At 36.0% G+C, this 13508-nt stretch overlaps 1 pseudogene; it reads left to right on the top strand.

Moving 5' to 3' along the window:
- LOC120121723 overlaps window positions 1-13371 on the top strand; it is a 33809-nt pseudogene extending 20438 nt beyond the window's left edge.
- The last annotated feature ends 137 nt before the right edge of the window (window positions 13372-13508 follow it).

The raw sequence follows: 13508 nt of genomic DNA, 5'->3' as shown, positions 1-13508 counted from the left end.
TTGCCTTGAGGGTAGTATTTAGCAGAATATATACGTGTCAAAAGACGTTGCGGAGATTGAACACACCTTCAAATCTATTTACTAAGCAAGGCAAGATTGAATTGACATAAATCATGAAAGCCAAGTCCTTAAAGGCACTTTGGTTGACAAATTTTATCCCAAGCGACTGTCGACCTCTCACGATGGAGGGGCTGCCCGCTCACCAATAAGAGCGAAGTTCGACCTCCATATTAGAAATCACCTCATCTGAAAGATGATAAAAAAACCCATTAAATACATAGGAATAGCTTGTTCAATAGACTGGATGTAAACAAATATTCACTGTTTGATCAAGTAAGTAGCTTATCCCAAATAAACCCAAACACGACCGATTTGTTATAACTAATGAGCAGTCGAACTCCCAAATAGGTGTATGGATCCTCAATAGTTTTCACAGCATGAATTGACCTTAATTCCTCACATTGTGATGATTGGGTAGGGGCACCACAGAAAAGTGTAGACTTGTTAAAATTGATAAATTGCCTAGATGCATGTCCATAAAGATCAAACACAGTCTTGATACGATGAAATTCATTGGCCAAATTATGAAGGAAAATAAGATAGTTATCCGTAGGGACGGAGGTAAGATCAAATGTTAATGGGGTAAAATAGTTTATATCAAAAGAACACTAATCTATTAATTATTTAAATCTAAAAATGGGGGATAAGACCTCATTTAACTAATATTTAAATTAAAAATAATCTAAAATGCTATTATACGAAAAAAGTTTAGGAGGGGGCAACAACCCCTCTCAAGCACCATGCAGATTTATTCCTGGTCATTTGTGTATAATAAATGGGTAATCCGAGGCACAGTTCGACAAACACATAGCCCACGAAGGTGACCAACCTGCTCATTATGTAAAATGGAGGATAAACCTTGGGAGCACATTAAGAACAAAAATGGTGATAAAGTATCACCTTGGCAAAGACCACGTTCGGGTTGAAAGCATTTTGTTAGACAGTCATTAACCCGAATATAAAACGTAACATAAGTTACACATGACATAATGAGAGTAACCCAAGTAGGAGCAAATCTGAGACGAAGCATCAAAGTTTTGAGAAAGGATCATTCAAAATGATCATAGGCCTTTTCTATATCCAACTTAAGCATGGTACCACGATAATTTCCCATGGGGCAGTTTTTAGATTATGTATCATTTCATGAGCTATCAAAACATTGTTGGAGATGAGCCGATGATTTTCATCAATACAAGTGGAGATGATTGTCCGAAAATGATTGACTAATACCTTCGATACTTTCTTTATAGATCATTGTGTAAAACGTAATAGGTCTGAACTTCTGCAAAGTATCAAGTCTCGTGACTTTTAGAATAAGGATGAGCACTATAGTATTTACCTCTTACTTGGATATTCGTCCTTCCAACAAATCAAGACAAAGTGTGAGGGCATGTTTATATACTAGCAGCCAGAAGGTCCTATAAAAACTACCGGGAAGTCCGTCTATCCTATGTGCCTTGTGCGGATGGATATGACGGAAAATAGAATGCAACTCTTCACGGGTATAAGCAGTAATGAGAGCTTGAATAGTATTCTTCTATATCTGACATGTTCAACGAGCATGAAAGTAAGCCATGTTTAGAGTCTCCCTATTAACCAGTTTACCAGCAATAGTTGACGCCAAAAATTCTTCTCACGAGCCAATTGATGCATGAGACCCTCCTTTTTCCGACCGAATTCATGGAGATCATTTCCATTCATTTGACATTGAAGAAGATTATTAAGACCACAACGTAATGAAACAATCTCAAGTTGATCCTCGACACGTCTATCACCTTGCCACACATGCAAGTTCGTACCCATCGATTGAAGCTTATATAGGGTAGAACCTGAAGTAACATTCCAGGCTTTTTGCACAATTTGCACACAAGTTGGCTCATCTTTCCAACAATTTTCAAATCGGAAATAATCTTCTCGATGTTGAGTAGGAGTTGTAAGGAGCCATGTATCAATCAGCACAAAATAGTGACCATATGCATGCATAAATTAATTGATCACAAATCATGTTTGAAATAAGGAAAACCAAGACGAAGATCCCACAAATCGGTCCAACCGTTCACATATTCTAGCCATAGCGGAACCACCTTGAAATTAAGTAAACCAATCACGGCAAGGACGAATATCCCATAAATTATTAGTCTGTAGACAATCCTGAAATGCCAACATGTCCGACCGAGATCGCCGATGGCCATCTACTTTTTCTAATTCCATCATAATTTCATTAAAATCACCCCTACGAGCCATGTGATAGAAGATTGGGAGTGCAAACAGACAATAAGGACCATATTTCAAAATGTCCGCGACGATCACTATACCCAAACAACCCCGTAAATCTAAAATGAACATCACCTTCAATAATCTTGGAATCAATGTGATGGACATAATATGAAAGAAGATTAACATAAACTGTGATGGCCCAGTAGAGAATCAAACCAAAACAAGTCACACTATTAGGAACATGAAGACAACCCTCCATATGTAGCAAATACGTAATAGCTTCCACCAGTGAACGTTGCAGACGAGATTCATAGAGGAATATAAAATCAGGATCTTGTCGAGCAACTAATTGATCCAGATATTAAATTGTTTGAGGGTTCCCAAGTCCCTGATAGTTCCAACTTAATATTTTCATAATCATTAGCAGGGTTGATTAACAGCCTCCGCCAGAGAAGTAGTGCAAGGAGCCACAATGGCCAGCGATGATGAGCGTAATATAGTAGGCGAATGAGTGTGATCCCGTTTGGCATGAGTATCCCTCGCAGATGCACCGAAAGTTCATGCTAGTATCTAAAATTGTCTTATTCTTTACAGTCCAGTAGCAGAAGTTGGCCAACTGAGGGAGTAAAAGTAGATGAGGTCTAAACCGAAACCAATCTCAAAGACCATAGGAATAACCTGGGGAAGTGAAACTCGAGGAAGATACGGAGGTGGCCGAACCCAAGAGAACAATACCCCGACGAGGACGTAAAGTTGCTAAATTTCTCGGGGAAGATGTTGAATTGAGATTTTGATATAACAATAATTTATAAAATTGATTTTGGACTTAATCAAATTTGTCAAAAATTCATCAAAATAATTCAAAGTCCAAATAAACTTGAAAAATATGTTTAAAATGTTTTTCAACTTAGTCGAATCTTTTCAAAAACATACTCGATCATTTTTGTTAAAGTCGAGTTTCCAAACATTTTTGTCTCAAAGGATTGATCCCTTAGCAAAAGAGTCAATCCTTTTTACCAAAGCATCGGTCCACTTGAAAAATGATCGATCCTTTAGATTTTAGTAGGTTTTGGATTGATATCTTCACAAAGGGATCTATCCATCGAGAAAAATGATCGATCCCTTTTTGGCAACTCTCAAATTATTTAAAAAATGATCGATCCATTGTAAGGTTACACTTTATCCTTAAAGGTAAGCAAATATAGTGGATTTGAGAAATCATTAGTGTGTATACTAAGGAAGTAGATATAGACTTTGATTTAGAAGTCGAATTACTCTAAATCATTGTACAAAAAGCTTTATTTTTCGGTTGCTTTTACAAAATTTTTAAAAGGCCAATTCACCCCCTCTTGTCATATTTCGATTGTTCGTAAGAGCTAACAGAAGAGGTACATGTAACCATTCACCAAATTGTTATGAGGAGTGAATAGGAGCAGCCGCCACAACATAATAAGTGATTGCATGCACGATAATGTTGTATTGGAAGCAAAATTTAGATAGCCTTTCATATTTCAACAGGCATATGCGAGGATTATTGTTCGGAAGATGACCAAACAACAAACAATGCCTCAGAGGACGAGTAATATCTATAACCACCTATAAACAAATATATGTACCCATCTGTCTCACCCCTGACCGCATATCAATAGCTATATGAGAACTCAGATAGGAGACAATACGAGTGCCCATGGAAGAAGACATACAACCTAGTGGAACATCATATACTCGAACCCAAATTGGTAGACGAGTGAAATCGAAATCAGTCAAACTTCGATGCAGATCATACTGAGTAAGAGCCAACGAAATGTTACGGAAGATGGCTATCGGATAGAGCAAAATCGCAACTGATAATTTGAGAAAATAAAAATTAAGATAAAAGAGACACAAAATTTATGTGGAAAACTCTTAAATAATATAGGGTAAAAACCACGGGCAACAGTAGAAGAATTTCACTATGAGAAAATAGGAATTACAACTTCTCTCAATCTACCAAGGAGAAAACAATGATAATTCTCTCTTGATAAAAAGGAGAAAACAACTCTCAAGAAACTCTCTAAATTCTCTCTAGTGTTGTAAGAAAGCTAGAATGCTTTGGGATGGTTTTGAAGCTAAATGAGCTAGGGTATTTATAGTTGAAGCTTAAGGATTAATTTGTAAATACCCTAAATTTTAGTGACTAGAGTTTGTAATTTGCCCATATAAAAATCAACAAATTCTACACCTAATTTTCGGTGCCTACATTTGTTGACAAAATTCAATATTTTTTTTTCTTTCTTCAAACCATACACTTTCGGTGCATTGATTTTCAACAATCTCCCACTTGAAGATTTGATTGGAACAATCATATCTTCACACCATTCTTTCTACCATGTACCATCATGTTGCTTACGTCTCTAACAGGCCACAAGAGGATCGGCACCAAGTAAATTTATCAGTATTGATCGCATTCGTCATGAAATCTACTATGTTGTCTTTGGTATGGATCTTTTGCATATCTACCGTCCATTCTTCCACCTTTTCACGAATGAAATGGTACTGAACTCGTATGTGCTTTGTCCTTGAATGAAATGATGGATTCCTTACTAGATGTAAGGCGCTTTGACTGTCACAAAATAGAGAGACATACTCTTGATTGTGTCCAAGCTCCTCCAATAGCATCTTCAACCAAATTGCTTCTTTACTGGCTTGTGTAGCTGCTACATATTCTGCCTCTATTATGGATATAGCCACAATTGACTGCAATTTTGAAACCCAGCTTACAGCTCCACCAGCAACTTTGAACACATATCCTGTAGTAGATTTGCTTTTATCCAAATCCCTTGCATAGTTAGAATCAACATACCCATTGATAAGTAAGTTTGATCCTCCATAACATAATGCAATATTTGAGGTCCCTATGATGTATCTCAAAACCTTGCCTGGATTCGCCATGTACCGACTAACCACTCCCACTGCTTGTGCAATGTCTGGTCTTGTGCATATCATAGCGAACATTAAACTTCCCACTGCTGATGCATACGGTACTCAAGACATCTCCATCATCTCTTCTTCACTGATAGGACTCATAGTGGAGGATAATTTGAAGTTAATAGGAAGAGGGGTAGAAATTAACTTACAATCTTGCATGCTGAATTGTGACAAGATCTTCTTCAAGTAATTCTTTTGTGAAAGCCAAATCTTCCTATTACTTTCATCTCGGTGAAATTGCATCCCTAGAATCTTGTTTGATGATCCCATGTCCTTCATTTCAAATTCCCTAGCCAGTTGTACCTTCAATTCTTCAATATGATCTTTGTTGGGTCTTGCAACCAACATGTCATCCACATACAACAGCAATATAACAAAATCGTTATCACCAGACCTCTTGAAATAAGCACAAGAGTCTGCATTAAGTCTGTTGTATCCAAGGTACATAATGAAGGAATCAAATCTCTTATACCAACACCTCGGTGCCTGCTTTAGACCGTACAGAGATTTGTTCAACCTGCAAACCAAGTTCTTCTTTTTTTTTCTTCAAAACCTTCAGGCTGGAGCATATAAATCTCTTCTTCAAGATTTCCATGAAGAAAAATTGTTTTAACATCTAGCTGCTCTAGATGTAAGTTCAATGTAGCGCACATTAACAAAACTACTCGAACTGTTGTTAGTCGAACCACAGGAGAAAAGATTTCATTGAAATCAATACCTTCTTTTTGAGCATATCCTTTGACCACCAGCCTTGCACGATACCTCTCCACTTGATCGTCACCATTTCGCTTGATTTTGAAGACCCATTTGTTACTAATTGGCTTCCTTCCTTGTGGTAGTAGCACAAGGTCCCATGTATTATTTTTATGAAGGGCTTCAATTTCTTCTTGCATCGCCATCATCCATAATGAAGCATATGAGTTGTTTATTGCCTCTTGGTATGTTGATGGCTCACCGTCCTCTGTTAAAAGGAAGTATGCAATATTACCTTATATAACATAATCTAAGTGCCAATTGGGACGTCTTCTCACATGATCTGATTGACGAGTTGTTGGAGCTTCAGAACTCTCTGGTTCTTATTCATCATGTGTTGGTTCTGCTTCAAAAGAATATCCTTGTTCAACCTCCTTTTCCACATGTATCTATGTAGTCTCTGACTTTTCAGTACTATCATCGTCTTCTTTCTTTGTAGTTTATCTTCTACAAAGATAACATCCCAGCTGATGATCAATTTGCGGGCAGTGGATCCCACAAGCGATACCCCTTTACACCATCAACATACCCCAAGAATTTACATTTCATGGATTTTGGATCTAGCTTTGAAATTTATTGGGAGTTGACATCACGTACACAATACTTCCAAATACATGGAGGTTTGAATAATAAGTTGGTTTACCAGTCCACATCTCCATTGGTGTCTTCAGCTCTATTGCAGTTGATGGAGCTCGATTCACCAAATAACAGGCGGTATTGACTGCTTCTGCCCAGAATGATTTTTCTAGGCATGCATCCCTTAATATTACTCTTGTTCTTTGTAATAGAGTTTTGTTCATCCACTTTGCCATTCTATTTTGTTGAGGAGTGTTTGCTACTACGAACTGTCTTTTGATGTCTTCTTTCCTACAAAAGTCATCAAATTCTTCGCTTGTATATTCTCTTTCATTATCTGTTCTGAAACACTTGATCTTATTTCCAGAATCAAGTTCCACCCGCGCTTTGAAGTTTTTGAAAGTTGAAAACACATCTGACTTATTCTTGATAGGATACACCCAACATCTCCTGGAGTATTCATCAATAAATGAGACAAAGTATTTTGTTCCGCCTAAGGATGTAACTGGTGCTTGCCATACGTCAGAATGAACTAATTCTAGAACACTTTTGCCTCTAAAATTTGACGTGTTGAATTTCAATCGGTGCTGCTTACTTGTTATGCAATGCTCACACAAAGTAAGTGATACATTCGTTAAGCCTGGAAGTAGCTTTTGCTCTACAAGGACTTTCATTCCTTGTTCTAACATGTGTCCAAGTTTTTGATGCCATATCATTGAAGAATCTGAGCTACATGAGGCAACAGAGGCTTTTGCTTCTAGCAAAGTCTATCCCTTCAGCATGTATATGTTTGCAGTTATCTTTTCGCCTTTCAGCAGCACAAGCGCTCCACGGAAAACCTTCATGATTCTTTTCCGTGTTTCAATCTTGCTTGCATTATTATCTAACAATCCGTAGGATAATAAATTTTTCTTCAAACCTTTCACGTGCCGCACATCTCGAACAACTTTAATTGTTAAATCATACATCTTCAATTTGATGGTTCCCACGCCAATGATCTCTAAGGCATGATCATTACAACTATACACAGATCCTCCTGAGACAGGTTCATAATGATGGAACCATTCTCTTCTTGAGGTCATGTGATATGTTGCTCATGAATCAATGAGTCATATCTGCAAATCTTTTTCTACCTTCCACGGTGGTTGACGCTTCATAGCATAGAGCATCTCCATCATCTGAAGTGTTTGCGGTATTGCCTTGTGGATTGGAGTTTTTATTTAGACTCCAACAATCCTTCTTCAAGTTACCCTTCTTTCTAGAGTTGTAGCACTTTAAATTCTTCTTGTTTCTCGACTTTGATCTACCAAGTTTGTGACTGCTGCTTTGGCCACGTTCCGTTGATCTCCCTCTCATCGTTGTCAACGCTTCTGCTTGTTGCAGATTTACTTGTCTGTCTTCCTTGTTCTTGCGCCGATTTTCTTCTTGGAGAACAACAACTGCAACGTCATCGAAGACTAGACTGGTGACATTACTGTTTGTTAAGTTGATGATGAGTTGATCATACAAATTAGGTAGACTTTGAAGTATAAGTTCAACACGTTCTTGTTCTCCTATTGTACATCTTAACAATGTAAGTTGAGAAAATAACTTGTTTAGTGTGTTTAAGTGCTCCGTCACTGAAGTAGATTATGACATACAGAGAGTGTACAATTTCCTCTTAAGGAAAATTTTATTGTGTAACGATGTGGCCTCGTACAATTTGGTGAGATGATCTCATATCTCCTTAGTTGTCTTCTTCTCCTCGATGCTTGACAATACTTCATCTGCTAATGCTAGATGAAAGTTTGCTATAGCATTCCCGTCCATTTCGATCCATTTGTTGTCATTGTGAAATCTATCGGTCTTTCACTGATAGCTACTAGACACCCGTCTTTCCTTAGGATGGCCTTCATCTTCAATTTCCATAATGAGAAATTTCTCCCGTTGAACTTTTCAATATCAAATTTCGTTGTCATAGCTTATAGATAGCTCGCACTATTTCACTATCATAAATAGTTCTCTTGAACCTTCAAAGAATGGGTAATACCTTCTTACTTTCTTATGTTGGAGGATCCATCTTTTGGTGGCAACTACAAAGACAATAAGCAGATATTACACACTCAAATCTGGCTCTGATACCAATTGTTGCGGAAGACGGCTATCAGATAGAGCAAAATCGCAACTGATAATTTGAGAAAATAAAATTAAGATAAAAGAGACACAAAATTTATGTGGAAAACCCATAAATAATATAGGGTAAAAACCACGGGCAACGGTAGAAGAATTTCAGTATGAGAAAATATGAATTACAACTTCTCTCGATCTACCAAGGAGAAAACAATTATAATTCTCTCTTTATAAAAGGAGAAAACAACTCTCAAGAAACTCTCTAATTTTCTCTAGTATTGTAAGAAAGCTAGAATGCTTTGGGATGGTTTTGAAGCTAAATGAGCTAGGGTATTTATAGTTGAAGCTTAAGGACTAATTTGTAAATACCCTAAATTTTAGTGACTAGAGTTTATAATTTACCCATATAAAAATTCAACAAATTCTACACCTAATTTTCGGTGTCTACATTTGTTGACAAAATTCAATATATATTTTTTTCTTTCTTCAAACCATGCACTTTCGGTGCATTGATTTTCAACACGAATAACCATTGAAAGACCAAGGAGAATAGTCTATAATAAACTGTAGGGCATCTTTGGATATAAAATGCACCAAAAAATGACGGCCACTAAGGGCAGAAATATGGAAGAGCCGAGAAGGTTCCCAAATACTACGAAATACTTGTATAACCGCCTCCGTGTCAATTGTGGCATGAATGAATAGATGGCCGATTAACGTAACATCCTTTGTGAAGACACATAAAGGAGGACCTCGCCGACCTAATCCTTTGTGAACTGAAATCGTGCCATGAAATTGTTTACCTCATCCGCCTTGAGACAAAAAACTTGGGTGAGTAAGCCAATAGTGATAGAGAAACCAATACCAGTGCAACAAACCTAATTCACAGCTAGGGGTGTTCATTTAGTTAAAACGGTGGCCGACCGAATCAAAATACCTTTAACCAAATTAACCGAACTTTTTTTCTTTAACCGTTAACCGAACCGAACTTTTTTTTTGAAAGTATTAACCGAACCGAATGAATTTCGGTTAATTCGGTTAATTTTTGAATTAACCGAAATTTTTTAGAATTTTAGAATTTAATATTTTTTTAATTAAAAAATAATTTACAATTAATTTAAATAATATCTAATTAATTTGATTCAAACATTTTGCATCTAGTTTTGAGATTATTTTAATTAATTAATATTAATTTGAGATTTAAATTGATTGAGCCGGCTAAATCTATTAATATAATTATATTTAAAGGTTAATTCGGTTAATTAATCGATTTCGAACCGAATTAACCGTTAATCGAATTCCAAAAAAATCCTTAACCGTTCCCCGACCGAACTAATTCGATGACCGACCGAATTAACCGAACTAATTCAATTCGATCAATTAATTCGGTTAAAACCAAATCTTGAACACCCCTAATCACAACACAATTTTTTGACCAGTCATTGCTTAGAAAATAACTGTCGTCTGCATGGGCCATGCAACCGTCTAGAACCCACTTTGAAAGACGTTCCCAAAAACAATAGAAAACTAATGGTAATCACTCGAAATGCCCAAAGAGAGTTGGGAACTAACCAAAACCATCTGTCTACATTGTCTGAAAAGTAACTCAAAAATTCTAACCGCCTCTAGGACCATGTAAGAAGAATCATAGAAACGACGAAGTTATGATAAACAACCAAAATTGAATAAACTTTAATAAGTCTCGGAGAAGGCAAGAATCTAAAAAGGAGACCGGGTGTACGCAACCCCATAGCCTTCTTCCACCTTTTCACCAGGTGAAACCGATTAACATAATCTATACCAAACAAAAGATCGTATCCGATAGCCATGACACCCTACCAACAATGAAAAGTCACGAGCGCAAGAGAGCGACATTTTTTAAATATTAAGAAACACTATCAATGCACGAAACTTTGAATGTATAATATTATAACTATTATCTTCAGTTGTTAACGACATCTTCACATCTACTTTTGTTTTTCTTCTTCTTTCATTCTCTGATCTTACTTCTATAACTTCTTCTTATACATTGAATTCTTAAATAAGATTATAGAAAAAATTTTAAAAAAAGTTTGTAATATTCTTTTTAATATTATTTCAAGTTTTCAACAATAAACAAAGATAAAAAGATAAAAAAGAGATTCATTGATTATCTCACATCCATAAAATGATCATATCAACAATTGTTCATGATTTCAACATTTTTATATTTTTGTCTTCTCAAGGTTATTAGTATGTATAAATTAGAAATGAAAGATTTGAATCGTTTGACACATTCTGTGTTAATTAATTTTTAATGCAGTGATTCTTTTGTTATATTTTGAATAGTGGGCGTTTTTTTTTTCTTTTCAAGAAGAAAGCATAAAGTGATTTTGGTATTTACTTATTTATTCCACTCTTTATATGTAAAATTATTATTTCACACTTATATATAATTGTTCAAAGGGAAAACATACAAAACAATTAAAATTATTTTGTATATAGTTTATATAATGTTTTTTATAATAAATAATATATATATTTTTTAACAATTAAATATGAGATATAGGATTTCCGTAAGTTATCTCTCTCTCTCTCTCTCTCTATATATATATATATATATATATCTCAATATTTTGGCCTTTTATATTTTCATCAATGGTAATAAATTGCCACTCCATTCATTACTGTTATTCTCACTTCATTCAGACCAACTACTCTGGTCAAAGGAGCTCATCCTTCATCTCAAGCAAGGCGGGGTAGACGTGGCAAGGTTTGCTCACTGCCGAAGTTTCTTCAAAATTTTGTATATATTTTTTTAATACTATAATCTTTTCAGGCTGCTGTTGCAAGCATTACTTCAGTTCTTTATCTGAAAGATGACATTTCCATTGCTACGGCTGGAGCTGCAGACAGGTAAGTTAAAATTCCCTGTGAGGTCCTAAGTTTCGAGCACTTAAGCTAAATACATGATGATTTAATCCCCTCTCCTGCTAATCCTTGTTATTTCAGCGTTCTGAAGTTCTGGGATACAAGGAATCTGAAATCCCATGTCACTCAGGAATGTCCCCAACCAGAGGCTGCATCTAAAAAGGTTTCCTTTCTCTCCTGTGATATATGTTGAAATGATTATTTTACCATGTCATTACTAGCAAATAAAATCCATGTTAGATAATTGAATACTCTGTTGAAGCCACAATCTAGTGCCAATAGTCCAGTGATGATTGCGAGAGTATTGATAGAGAGATCCATAGCTTTGGTTATAGTTAGATGTATCAAGCTAAGTTACTCAGATTCAGGTGTTAGTGTCAGATATAGCTATATATTCCACATGGGTATGCTCATATATTTTTTTTAAGTTTTACACGCATTTGGAGGGTTCTTGGATAATCAGATTCTGATACCATATCAGAATTTGTCAGACGCGTGTATCAACACATTTAAAAATAATAATCTGAGCAACATATATCAAGGATGTCTAATAGTCCTTTTTTCAAACTTTTCTTTCCTTGATTTCAGGGTATATCTAGCTTGTCCCAGGACTCAAAAGGAGTGTTTCTAACAGCATCATGCATGGACAACAGGTATTAACGAGCTTAATTTTTTGCGCACTGAAGAAAAATGTTTCATTAATTACTGCCGAGTGTCTAATTCCCATCTTTCTTTTACTAGGATATACTTGTATAATATATTTCAGCTTGACAAGGGCCCGATGCAAACTTTCTCTGGATGCCAAATGCAGTCTTTTTATGTGAAGGTATATTCTGTTTTATGTCTTCATTCTTTAAGTAGTATAAATGTGTTTGCTGGGATTCTCGTTTTCCTTTTCGTATGTATATATTGAGCGTATTGTGAATATATGATCCTCCAAGAGCCTTCTAGATAAATGAAAAAAATTGAACATAATTGTGGTAGACATTCTTATATCTAATCTCAACTAGTTTGTTGGATTGATATCTCTCCTAAACATGAACATATATGGTATTGCAGTCAGCAATCAGTCCAGATGCAGACTACATACTAAGTGGTTCCAGCAGCGGAAATGCTCATATTTGGAAGGTTGGTTTCATTCTTAAAAAAAGAAGCGGTTCTTGTTCTGTGTTGGTACATGAACATGATTTAGTTAGCAATGGACACCAGGTAAACAAGCCTCAAGCGGAGCCTATCATCTTGAAGAATCACCATCGTGAAGTTACTGCTGTAGATTGGTAACTTTCATTTTATTGCAACCATAATTTCCATTATTCTTCTCATTGCTTATTGCTATTAGGTAGGTTTAAAATGTCAATCTTTAAAATTCTTTTCGTAATTTCGCAGGTGCCCATCTGAGACGGGGAAGATGGCAACCACCGCAGATGATTTCACTGTCAGGATATGGAACATTCAAGCCAACCATTGTTCAAGCTCAAGATCACCATCTTCCATCCGAAGAAGAGTCCATGCAATTCCAAGCACAGAGAGTAGAAAATTAATGATGGAAGAACCAGGCAGCTCAAAGTCTTCAGATGAACCATTGCACCATATCCAAATCAACCCACCATCAACTCCAGAAACCCATAAGAAAACGCTGTTTTCAATTTCGGATTCAAACGAAACAGCCTTTGAGAAACGCCTGAAGCTTTGATGAAGAACAGCCCATCTTCGGTTTTAAGCCCTCCTTCCTCATTGAAACGGAAAACCATAAAGGATTACTTTCTAGCAGCTCCATGAAAGCTTTGGTGGTAAATTTCGTTAAATATTTTTGAAGAAACAAAGCAATATTTTAGTCTTTTTGGAAAGTTCAAAGTTGATATATTGAGTCGATGGTTGTTTTTAACATGCAGGTTTTGTAAATTGGTTAGAGTATA

Source organism: Hibiscus syriacus, unplaced genomic scaffold (genome assembly GCF_006381635.1).
Source record: "Hibiscus syriacus cultivar Baekdansim isolate YM2019G1 unplaced genomic scaffold, ASM638163v2 tig00110378_pilon, whole genome shotgun sequence".
Lineage (NCBI taxonomy): Eukaryota > Viridiplantae > Streptophyta > Magnoliopsida > Malvales > Malvaceae > Hibiscus > Hibiscus syriacus.
Note: the sequence above shows the minus strand (reverse complement) of the source record. Positions and strands in the feature narration are given on the sequence as shown.